Source organism: Lepisosteus platostomus, unplaced genomic scaffold (genome assembly GCF_059453375.1).
Source record: "Lepisosteus platostomus isolate fLepPlt1 unplaced genomic scaffold, fLepPlt1.hap1 Scaffold_78_H1, whole genome shotgun sequence".
In the NCBI taxonomy this organism is placed as follows: domain Eukaryota; kingdom Metazoa; phylum Chordata; class Actinopteri; order Semionotiformes; family Lepisosteidae; genus Lepisosteus; species Lepisosteus platostomus.
The window spans coordinates 293884-305000 of NW_028291690.1; the positions used below are offsets into that span (position 1 = coordinate 293884).

The 11117-nt window shown below is 44.5% G+C and overlaps 1 non-coding gene across 1 annotated transcript; it reads right to left on the reverse strand.

Moving 5' to 3' along the window:
* Positions 1-383: 383 nt before the first annotated feature.
* Positions 384-456, reverse strand: trnav-cac (transfer RNA valine (anticodon CAC)). The gene has a single exon. It is a non-coding gene; the product is annotated as a tRNA-Val (tRNA).
* Between the last annotated feature and the right edge of the window lie 10661 nt (positions 457-11117).

Below are 11117 nucleotides of genomic sequence, written 5' to 3' on the forward strand. Positions count from 1 at the left end.
GCGTCAAAGGCAAGTCATTCCGAGTTGGTCGTTTGTGTTTTCCGTTCAGACGCGAAATGCTGAAATGATCTCTCGGCTCCTCGGTTGTCATTTCTGCTCCTTAAAGGAATCACAGCACCCGTCGGCTTCCAGCACGGTGGGTCGGGACACAATGCCGGGGGTCGGAGAGAGCGATGTCTTCCTCGTTAGTATAGGACCTGTCACCTGTCCCCACCTGTCACGCGGGAGACCGGGGTACATCAGGACGCGCATTGAAGTGAAAGCAGGATGCGCTGCGACATGCACTGTGCAGATCCCGCCACACTAAGGGGTGAGTGGGTCTGTTCGATCACAGCGCTAGGCGAATCCCCAATCCCCTTTTGTGCGTGGCGACAAAATAAGTCTGTTTCCGCCCGGTTTCGAACCGGGGACCTTTCGCGTGTGAGGCAAACGTGATAACCACTACACTACGGAAACGGTGGTAAGATATGCCCAGCGGCCCAGCGTTGAGCTTCGCCATTGCGATTCAGCTGCTTCCAGTGCCTTTATTGGAGTGCGCTGATGGACCGTGCTCTCTCTCCAGAGACCAGCACGCCTGTCATGGACGGAGCAGGAAAGGCGCTGCCACATTCTACAGCCCTCTCCACGCAATCGACGAAATCTGGCTACTGAAGTGGAGAAAATCGCCTCTCCAGAAAGTGCAAATATCATCTTGGAGAGTATAAATCCTATTGCCGAAGGTCAGCTCTGTCTACCAGAGTGACCCTCCCACCTCCTGCAGCGATGGTCAGCTCGTCTCACACGCGAGAAGTTTTGGCTGGAAACAAGCGCCCCCTCTTCTCGCACGTTTTGCACGTTCGAGAAGGATCTTCTTCACATTCGCCCATGCAGTTCCCAGTCTTGTGGACGAGGACAAAAAGAACACACAAGGGCTCATCCAGGAGTTGAACCCAGGACCTCCCGCACCCTAAGTGAGACTCATACCCCTAAACCAATGAGCCACGGCAGCACTTTCCATTTTATTCTGTCAGCGAGCTTGAGGACGGGGGAGAGGCGTCATTCGCTCGTCCAGTCAGACCTTCATCAATAAGTCAAGAAAGCTGCAATTACACGACTGCCTTGCAGACGAAGGGCAGTGAACTGCACCCGGTAAGAGGGGAACAAGCGGCACTAGGTGACACCGAGGCATAACCCCAGCGAGGGGGGTTAGCTTGCATGGTACAGCGCTCGCTTTGCATGCGAGAGATAACGGGATCATTTCCCACGTCCTCCAGGTGTGTGCTTAGAGCTTGATGTGCCGAAAGGTGTCCTTTAGCCTGTGGTCACGCCTTGCATGGAGAGCGTCATGCAGCTGTCAATCATTTTGCAGCGACGCCCCCTCTTCATCTTCTCTCTGCCTTAAGCGTCTCCGCCACTCTCTCTTGACATTTCATGTCAGCATGTCAGAAGTCCGAGTGACGTTTTTAATGGCTGAGTGAGGGCACGATGCTGAAGCAGAGAGGCCACTTCAGCCAGAGAGACTTGTGCTAGGTGAGATCTGAAAAACGGACTCGCAACAGAAACAGACCAAAAAAGTATCGGTGAGATCAAAAGGCAAATGCAACATCCAGCAGAGGGCGTCTAAAGATTAGGGAACGGGCGACTGAAATCCATATGAGGCAAACTTTCCAGCTGTGTACTGCAGCTGGCCTCGTTGGCGTAGTTGGTAGCGCGTCAGTCTCATTGTCTGAAGGTCCTGAGTTTGATCCTCACACGGGGCAGGGCTGCTTCCTCTCTTGCTCTTTTCAAACACTTGCGGCAACTGTTCGCTCATAACCACGTCTGGAATGCGTGACCTTTACACGGGGGAGAAGCAACGCCGCATCCCTTTTCTAAAGAACATTCACATTCAGAAATAAGTCAAGAAATTTGCCATTACTTTAGCTCGCGCTGCTGTCAGCCTGCCCATGTTGCCAAAGAAAGATTCACTCGGCGTCAACATGACAGAACAGCGATCACTTGAAAACACTGTTCCACACTCCGTAAGCAAGAACTTCAGTGTTTGCAGTCACCCGATATGCCGATAGTCAAAGGAGTACAAAACATGAAGCGTCAAAAGACAAGATGAGTTGATGGAAAGAGCCTTGAATTGATGAGCACAAAAGTTCAGCTCGTACAATAGGCAACGAAGGTCCCGGCGTCATCATCGCACTTGAAAGGACTGCCTTGCAGACTAAGGGCAGTGGGAGGTTGCTGTTTTCAGATGGAGGCATTGGGATGGTGGGCCGAGATCTATTCTTCTTAAGGAATTCTTCATCGTGAAAGATCGGTCCACAGGTCATCCAAAGAACTTACAAATTTTTTGGACTCAGGGAATCACGTGCTTCCGGAAGGGAGTGAAGTGCTCAAACACATGACATGCCCCCTTGATCTCACATGCACAATTCTGCTGCAACATGCACAGCTACCGTCCACACCAGGCAGTGGGGCTTCAGCAGAATTTGCTACGCCACCTGCAATAACATATCCAGCTGCACACATATACATGGCCCCTCTGTCCTTTTCAGGATCTCAAAAAAAAGCATAGCATGGTTTTCCTGCAACCTGATTGACCGCATCTCCCTCAGAATGTGCCCCGTTGCATTCATTGCTGAAGCAGGACGGAGGCTAACGGACATGCCAGAACAGTTAGGCTCAGCGATCTCTCCAAAATATTGTGGTTGTAGTGGAAGAAATATGGTTTAAATTGTACCTTGGTATTTCAAACTCTCTCTAGAATGTTATCCTTTTCTATTTTATTTTGACAGGAACTGGCTAATGACACTAGATGAAAAGAGAAGAAAGAAAACACAACGTTTCGGCCGTGGAGCCTTCTTCAGGTGTGAGGGCTCCACGGCTGAAATGTTGTGTTTTCTTTCTTCTCTTTTAAGCATGGAATAGACCTATTACTTGTTCCTTTGCAGCCTACGCATGCTGACACAGCTCCCCACCTGAACTGCTTATGATGCCTGGTAGTTTGTGGTACTTGGGTATTGTCTTATGTTTGCTCAAACTGCATATGTGTGATTGCATATTTTTGGGTATTTTCATATGTCAATATTTAATTCACTGACATTCCTGTATGCTTGGAAGAAAGGTAGATTGGATTTGGCACAGGACGCCTGCCCATATTTGTTGATCATTGTTGGGCTGGAAAAACAATGATAAAAAGTGTATGAAAAAAGCTCTCTCCAATATTTCCCTTCTCTTCGCCATGGTTACACTGCCTGTTCTTTCCGTCTTTTGTCCTTCTACAAAGATTCCAGGGCTCTTTTTCCACCATAATATCAGAAGCCAAAAAATAACCATCTAATGTGTAAACAGCATTTGTAATGTTGGTAGCTGGAAGAGGTTAAGTATGTTTGCAAGACCTAGTTGATTACACCAGACTTACTTTGTTGTTGTCAGTTTTTTTTTTCTCTTTTAAAGGCTGTAGGTGGGGTGTGATGGACTGTACCACTATCATAGAAGATTTTTTCAGGACACATCGCAGTTCCATAGTAGAATTTATCAATAGTAGAATTCCATAGGACATTATTTACCAACATATTACCCAGTGTGAGACTCTGCCAGTAAACCTCAGAGCATTGAGTTCTCCACTGATAAAGATGGCTGTCTGAAGTCATGAAATCCACTGCTGGGATGCCTGAGAGACAGTAATTGAATCTTGGCTGGAATTAGGCTTTCTATTAGTGTTGATCTTTGGGAATTATGTGGTAAAAAGGGAAAACTCCTTTACTTTAGTCACTTTGAATGTTCAAATGTACAGAACCTGCAAAACTAAGCAATGAAAAAAATCCATCACCACTCTCATGATAGCATAACTCATAGTCTCTGCTGTTGTGTAACAATACACACTTTCAATTTTCTTATCGCCTGTCTCCAGAGAGAATCTTGTTAGTGCTGATGACCTTGAATTAGACCTTGTTGACTCTGTAAAACAATCTTCCTCTGCTTAGAATTTCACTCAGATTGATTATGTTCTCAGATTATTCCTGGCAGGACTGAGTTTCCAGGAAATGAAAAGTGAAAGAAAAAGTACAGAAGATCAGCCCTTGAATATACAACATTGTGCAGTGAGATTGTTAAATGTATTAGCTGCTATCCCGTGCTAGAGCCTGTCGTGGTAAGCAGTGGATGACAGGATCTAGCATAGATACTAATGAAACACTGTTAATGAAAGATAAAACACTTGAGTCTTATTTTAGTTTTCCATTTCCCTTTCATTTGTGATGTACTGTACAACAGGCCACAGAACATGCACAAAAACAGATATGCACACATTCACACCAGGCAATGACAGTCTGCCCAGTCAGAATCTGAGCTGAGGTATCAGAATTCTGAATTCCCTGAATTCTGTCATGGATCATCCACAATAAGGGCAATGTTTGAACACGAGGATCCCCAGGAGAGAGCCTAGTAACACAAATCTTGGAGCAAAAGCAGATGATTAACTTCATAGTTTGTGTGGTTGAGCCAAAGTTGAGCATGAGGATATGTGAGTCACCATTCTTAGAAATGGATCCAACTTCAGACAGGCGTCAAAAGTAAGAGTATACAGTGCTGGGGCAATGACACTTCAATGATCAGAAGGATAACAAGAGTTTTAATGCATTGAAATTGATTTTCTGGTGATGCACACTGTCATGGAACTATTAATTTTTTAAGGATCACTTACTGACGTCAGACAGCTGCCAATTCTCCAGACTGGAAGGATGAACAGTTTATCCCCCTAGGTACCATATTTCCATATTTCGAAGCATTGGAATAATACATGTCATACAGCAACATAAAAACAGGAAGACAAGTATCACAGCCCCTATAATCGGTGTTAGTAACTTAAAAGAAAAACATTCCCCCTGGCCCAAACAGTGATTCTAACCAGGAGAGAAAAGCCAGTGTATCTTTTATGCCTCTCTCTTTATTCACCTTGTCTTTTAGTTCTTTCAAATGCTGAATAGCGAGCGTAATATTTCCGTAATCATCGTCATTAGCTGGAATATATGTACAACAGGAGTCTCCTACTAAAGCATAGACTCCTCCAGATGCTGCATTTTGAAGGTCCAGCACGAACCTGTTCTGAAGTACCATTAATCTAACTCCCCTTAATTCTTGTTTGATAGCGTCTAAGCCTTATAACGTGATATTAATAAAAGAGTACATTTCATAAAAAGTCGCATGGGTGAGGCTGTAGAATGAGGCATTAAAGCACATATATAACAAGATGCATTAAATTTCTTTAACTTTACAGTATGATTTATAAATTTATACCACAAATTACTCATATCCCCCTCATTATCAGTTTCATTCAGCCAGTTTGTATACAAAGAGGCTTCGTGTTTAGATTCTTCCTCTTTTGGGGTGGTGACAGGCTTCTACATAAAAAGGAAAAAGGCTGTGCACATCAGTCCCACGCAGGTTATCCCCATCTGTCCTTGTGGAGACATCACTCCTGCGCTTTGCTCAGTTCGTTTGTGACCTTTTTACAGTGGGAAGCATGAATCCAGGGCACCATTTCTGTGACCTTCACAGCAGTGGCAGTGGTCAGCAGCACCTGGTACAGCCCCCTCCACCTGAGTGAACACCATTTCTTTTTCCTGAAGTCTTTCACCAGAATCCAGTCTCCTTATTCACTCATTAGTTCTTACAGCACAGGTAAATCCCTGTGGGCTGGAGCCCAGTATAATCTTAGGCTTTTTTGGTCAACATTGGTCAACAGATTGGTCAACAACTGGGTAATAACTCTTAGAAAAATCTACACATTGTTCCCCTGCCTCAGCTGTGACGTTTTGCAGAACAATTCTAGCTGAAGTTGTAAAATTTCTCTTTGTTCCGTTCCTGCAAAACATCTTATTATGAGCAAACAAACCACAATAATCATTTGCATCTAGGGGAATCACTCCCAAGGGTAACCCCCCTTAAAGCTATATTGTTCTACCCATCAGGTTCTGCCACTAGATAAGAGAACCTTTCCCATGAAATAATTTTATGACCTTCATGATCCCTTCAGGGTGTACAATTAGCACAGAAGCAGCAGCTTTAGTCCACATGTTTTTCAAACAGGATATTAACGATATGATCATAACGAATAATACCAGACCCACAAATATGTATTGAACCAGAGACCCTCTCCATGTTCCTAGCACAGACTGTAGCCATGTACCAATGCCCCAATCATCTGGATTATAATTATGATATATATTTTTCTTCATCATAGATGTGCTTTGCTAAGTCCTAGCAACCTACAATACTACAATAGAGAATTAGCAAATTCAACAATCCATTCCTCCAGCTAAATTCATCCCTCCAGGAAGTTTCATTGATTGGCCCGTGATGATATCAAACAGGCTGTTACACAGTTCTGTTTGATCCAGCCCGCATCCCATGGCGTTCCTTCAGTCTGATGTCTAGTCGATCTTTCAGAGATCTGTTCCTTCATTCCACTGTTCCAGCAGACTGAGGGTGATCTCAGTCCATCTCACTCCGAACAATGCAGCCACAGCCTGACACACCTTCCCTGTGAAGTGTGTTCCTTGATCATAATACAAGGGGCAGGGCAGTGCCCACCGAGGGCTTATCTCTGTTATCAAGTGTTTGGTAGACACAGAGGCAGTGGCAGCAACCCACCAGGAAAACAGATTATAAGAGCCCAGGTTTCCCTTTACAATTTTCAATTTCCCAGGTTTGAAAGGTTCCTCAGTAGCAGGCCTTTTGAGCTGTTGCACCCGCACCTGAACTGTAGTTGAGTTCCTTTGATAAACATTACATCCAGATACCACATAAGTGGTTACGGCTTCAAACCCGGTTCTCACCCAGTTTTGGGTAACCGGCACACCATTTGACTCCCACCTGGGTGTCCAACAGAGTGCATTTGTCGGGCTATAAAGGGCATTAGGCTGTGAGGGCATGCAGGGCGTCTGGTGTGCTGTCAGCTCCACACCCCATCATCATGCAGCCCCACAATCTTTTCTAACCATGTCCATTTCTCTGCTTCACAGAGGTCTCAGACTACTGTTCTACAAGTATTGCTCACCTGACAGTTGCATCTGCAAAGTTGTTCCCTCGAGTTACTGGAAACATTTCTTTATTATGTGATTTACACATTACCACAGCTACTTCAGTCAGTAGCTGCAAAGCTTCTAACAGTTCAGAGATAAACCCAGCATTCTTAACTGGAGTCCCTGCTGTGTTGAGAAAATCCCTATTCCTCCACCACCATCCAAAATTGTGGCATGCACCAAATGTATATATAGAGTCTATATACATATGCAGCCATTCAAAACAAGCGGGGTACGCTGCGGTATAACACGGTGGGCGTTTCGCAGTATACCGCATCATACCGGACGCAAATTAGATTATGTTAATAGTATCCGGAATCACCTTGTAAAATCGCCAGGTGGAGCTAATAAAGGTTAACCTCTCCTGTACAGCATTTGAGCTGTCAGCAGAAAACGTCGGTTTTGAATCCTGATCACTGCTGAGGGACAATCTTTATTCAATTAAGAATTTAAGGTGTATACTCTTTAGACTTTAAATTTAAACAGTGTATTACAGCATGTTAATCATTAAACATTAAAAAGGCGGTATATTTTATAAAAGCAAGATTGTTCTGTTGGACAAAAGTACACAACCTACCACCTTTATCATAAATATTTTAATTATGCAGGAATATTTTATGCATCAAAGTCTTTACTGAAGATATTACTAAGAGTATTAATAATGAATGACCTTGGACAAGCTGTAAGCTCAAAGTATTACCCTGGTCCACATTCTTTGTAACCGTCTTTGTAAACGAAAATAGTTTATTTTTTCATTGACAAAAAGTAACACCACAGCATTTAGTTGATCCGATCACGCATTCATTTCTAATCATACAATGTAATTCTTGAGAATCTCCGATTCACCATGCCTTTCACATGCTCATAAACGATTTTAATTTAGGAATTCACAAGTATTTTCAAAGTAGAAGGGGGCGAGATTTCCAGCAAAAGACACCTCCCCCCCTCAAAAACCAAGGAAGTACAGTACTTACTAGTTAAGAAAGCTAGACTCCTCAATGAAATCGCTTTAACATGCTAATGCTTTGGTGTAACAGTCCGGGCGTGGCCAGCTTCTAATGTCAACCTGACTATGGCGAAAGGAACCCTCCTTTCATTGGAAGACTATGAACATATTCTAGCCATAAATGAATTAATAGCAAACATGGTTTACATAAAATACATTTTTCCAAGAAAGTTTAGCCTTTGTTACTAATGAAACCACAAAATAAAGACATAAATATAGAAATCTTAATATTTTTAAAATACATGACTTTGCTAAAATTTATTTGAAAATAAAAACGATTACAAACGCCAGCGGATAGAGAGAACAGGGGAGGGATGTTGGTTTTGCATAAGGGGTGGGGCTATAGAAATGAGGTCTATTTGAGAATGTGGAGTTACATGTTCTGGCTGTTGGTGAATTATCGTTGTTGAGTATGGCGTGTTGAGGTATTGATTTTGTGTAATGCTTTATGTTGAAAATTTGAGGTATTGATTTTGTGTAATGCTTTATGTTGAAAATTTAGGTGGATTTTGTTTATAATAACGAGGATAAACTGGGATGGGAGGAGGATTTGGTTTTGCATAAGGGGCGGGAATATGATAATTTGAGGAATTTGAGAGAGATTCACAGAGATTCCCTCTGCTGTGACCCAGGGAACCTGCAGTCAGGTAACATTATTTCTCACAACTACCAGGTATTGAGTGAGATTGACCTGATTGTTCCTGCCTCAACGGCAGGGTTGCCAATACACCCAGTCCCCCAGAAGGGACAGGGAATGAAAGCCAAGCCGGTTTTCTTACAGCCACCAGCTCAGTTTGTCAGTCTGAGTCTGACCAACAGTGGTTCAGCCAGACTGGAGCTGGATGGGCAAGCCACCCGACTGTTAGTGCAGAACATGGAAAAGGGGGGTGTCAGAATCCCCACCTGCACTGACATGGGCCTGGTGGGTGATGGTGAGTTCGAAGACAGTGAACTAGCTATCCCAGTGCTGGGGCAGCTCCCTGAACCCCTAGAGAGGGAAGGGGGGAGCGAGCAGGTGTCCTACACCCACGTCCAGCGAACGATTGTAAACATGCCGATAGAGGGATTCCTCAATCAGGAAGTGTGCAGGGTGGACCTGAACAGTGAGAATGGAGTAACAATCCCAGATCCCTCAGGTGCTCCAGATAACCACTAAGCCAAGGGTCAGGCATGCTCCACCGCTGCACCACCCCCTGCAGGGTTCCTAGAGCACAGGCATGAACAAATCGAAAAAGCAGATGTCCTGGAAATGGAGGAGCAGCATCAGCAGCTGCGTCAGATCTCCTCAGATTTCCAGGATGTTGGTGCCCAAGATGCCACATGGCATACTGAGAAAGAGACCATGTACATGCTGCGCCAGCTTAGAAAGGGGACAGTCACTCAGAAGGAGATGACTGGGATCAGCCACCCGAAAAGACTTTTGGGAGGACTGATTGCTGCCGCCACTGTTGTGTGTTTGCTATTTCTGGTAGGTTTGTGTGCTACTGGCACTCTCACCCTGACTGCCCCAAGAAGGCAGGTGTCAGAGGTGCCAGAGGGTAGTGACAGACTGTATCAACAGCAGCAAAAGTTGGAAAGCTTAGGGAAAACCCTACGGGCAACTTCCTATGCAACAGGGTTGAATCTTATCCCCCACCTAGTGGACATGATTGTTGGTGTTATACAGTGGGTTTATGCTTGTGTGCAACAGGCCAGAATGTTGACACAAGACCTGTTAAGGGAGCTTAGTGCCACTGTAGCCAGTCTAGCCATAGCACAAATCCTAACCCACTTGATTTCACTCTTCTCAGTAGAGGAGTATGTGACATTAAACCCATTGCTCATAGCTCACCCAGAAGGCAATCCAAGATTGAATTCGGTTCCAAATCTTGAGATGGGTATGGCTACCAAAGCTATCCATTGGCTGTGTCTAACTGATCCACCAATGAAGGGTGTAAAGCTACTAACGAGCAGAGGGAGGTTAATGAACCCCATGAAGAGCAGATGGGAAGTAAATGGCTGGTCAGCACACCACATTTAACTGTCACTATAACTTGTGACAGGCATGATACAGCTACCACAATGCAGCTACCTAACCAACAGTTTCCTGCAAGTTCCCAAGGAGGCCATAGTACAGCATGGTAACTTAACACTGTACGGTCTGCAACCAGACAACATAAGACCAAACTTGAGGTCGTGGATGCCTTCAGGTGCCACACTATTGAATTGGATAGAAATCCAAGAAACAGTAAGCCCTGAAGATGTACAGGTAGTTAGTTTGCTTTAATGGAACAAACCTCCAAACCACCCTGGCAGGTGCCCAACACAGGTGTCATGGTTCATCAGGGGGGCTGGGAACAGGAACCGGTGTTATTGTAACACTGGTGCTGGGAAGCTGGATCATGACTGACAATGTACTCTGAATGCTGTACTCTTACATCAAGATGTACTCCGGGTAGCACGAATGAGTCAAAGGTAGCATTTCAAAAGAAAGGAAGTTACCTCTTCCCCAAATATCTGCCTACAGAGGTATCAGATACTGACAGTGAACTTCCTGATTTGTAATGCCTAGACTGAGATGATGTCTCCTACCTTGTTTATACATACTCCAGATGTTATTCATCCTGTTTGTTCCCAATGCTGGTTCCGGTATGAATTCTCGAGGAGTAATGTGGACATTTAAGGTTAATGTTCTAATGACAAGGGACATCACTTAACTCTGTTTTGTTTTGAAGGCAACAACGCCTCAGGACCTCGTGACCTTCAAAAAGGGGGGATATGTAGAGGCAATGCTTGTTAATAAGACAGAATTAAGTGTTGCTGTGCTTTCCCAAATGAGGCCCCATCTCTCTCTTCATCTCTGTGGCTGCACCACAGAGAAACTATTCATGCAGGCTGATTTAAAGATGTTTTCTTTTGATAAGGGACAGCTCCCAAATGGGGATGCACTTAGCTGAGCCTGGCTATCATGATCAATGGTCATCCATTGGCGCCTATCTGTCTAGGGAGTGCCAGATGGACATCTGGATTGCATTCCTAGGTGTCAGGAGTAAGTGACTCATATCTCACCTTGATCA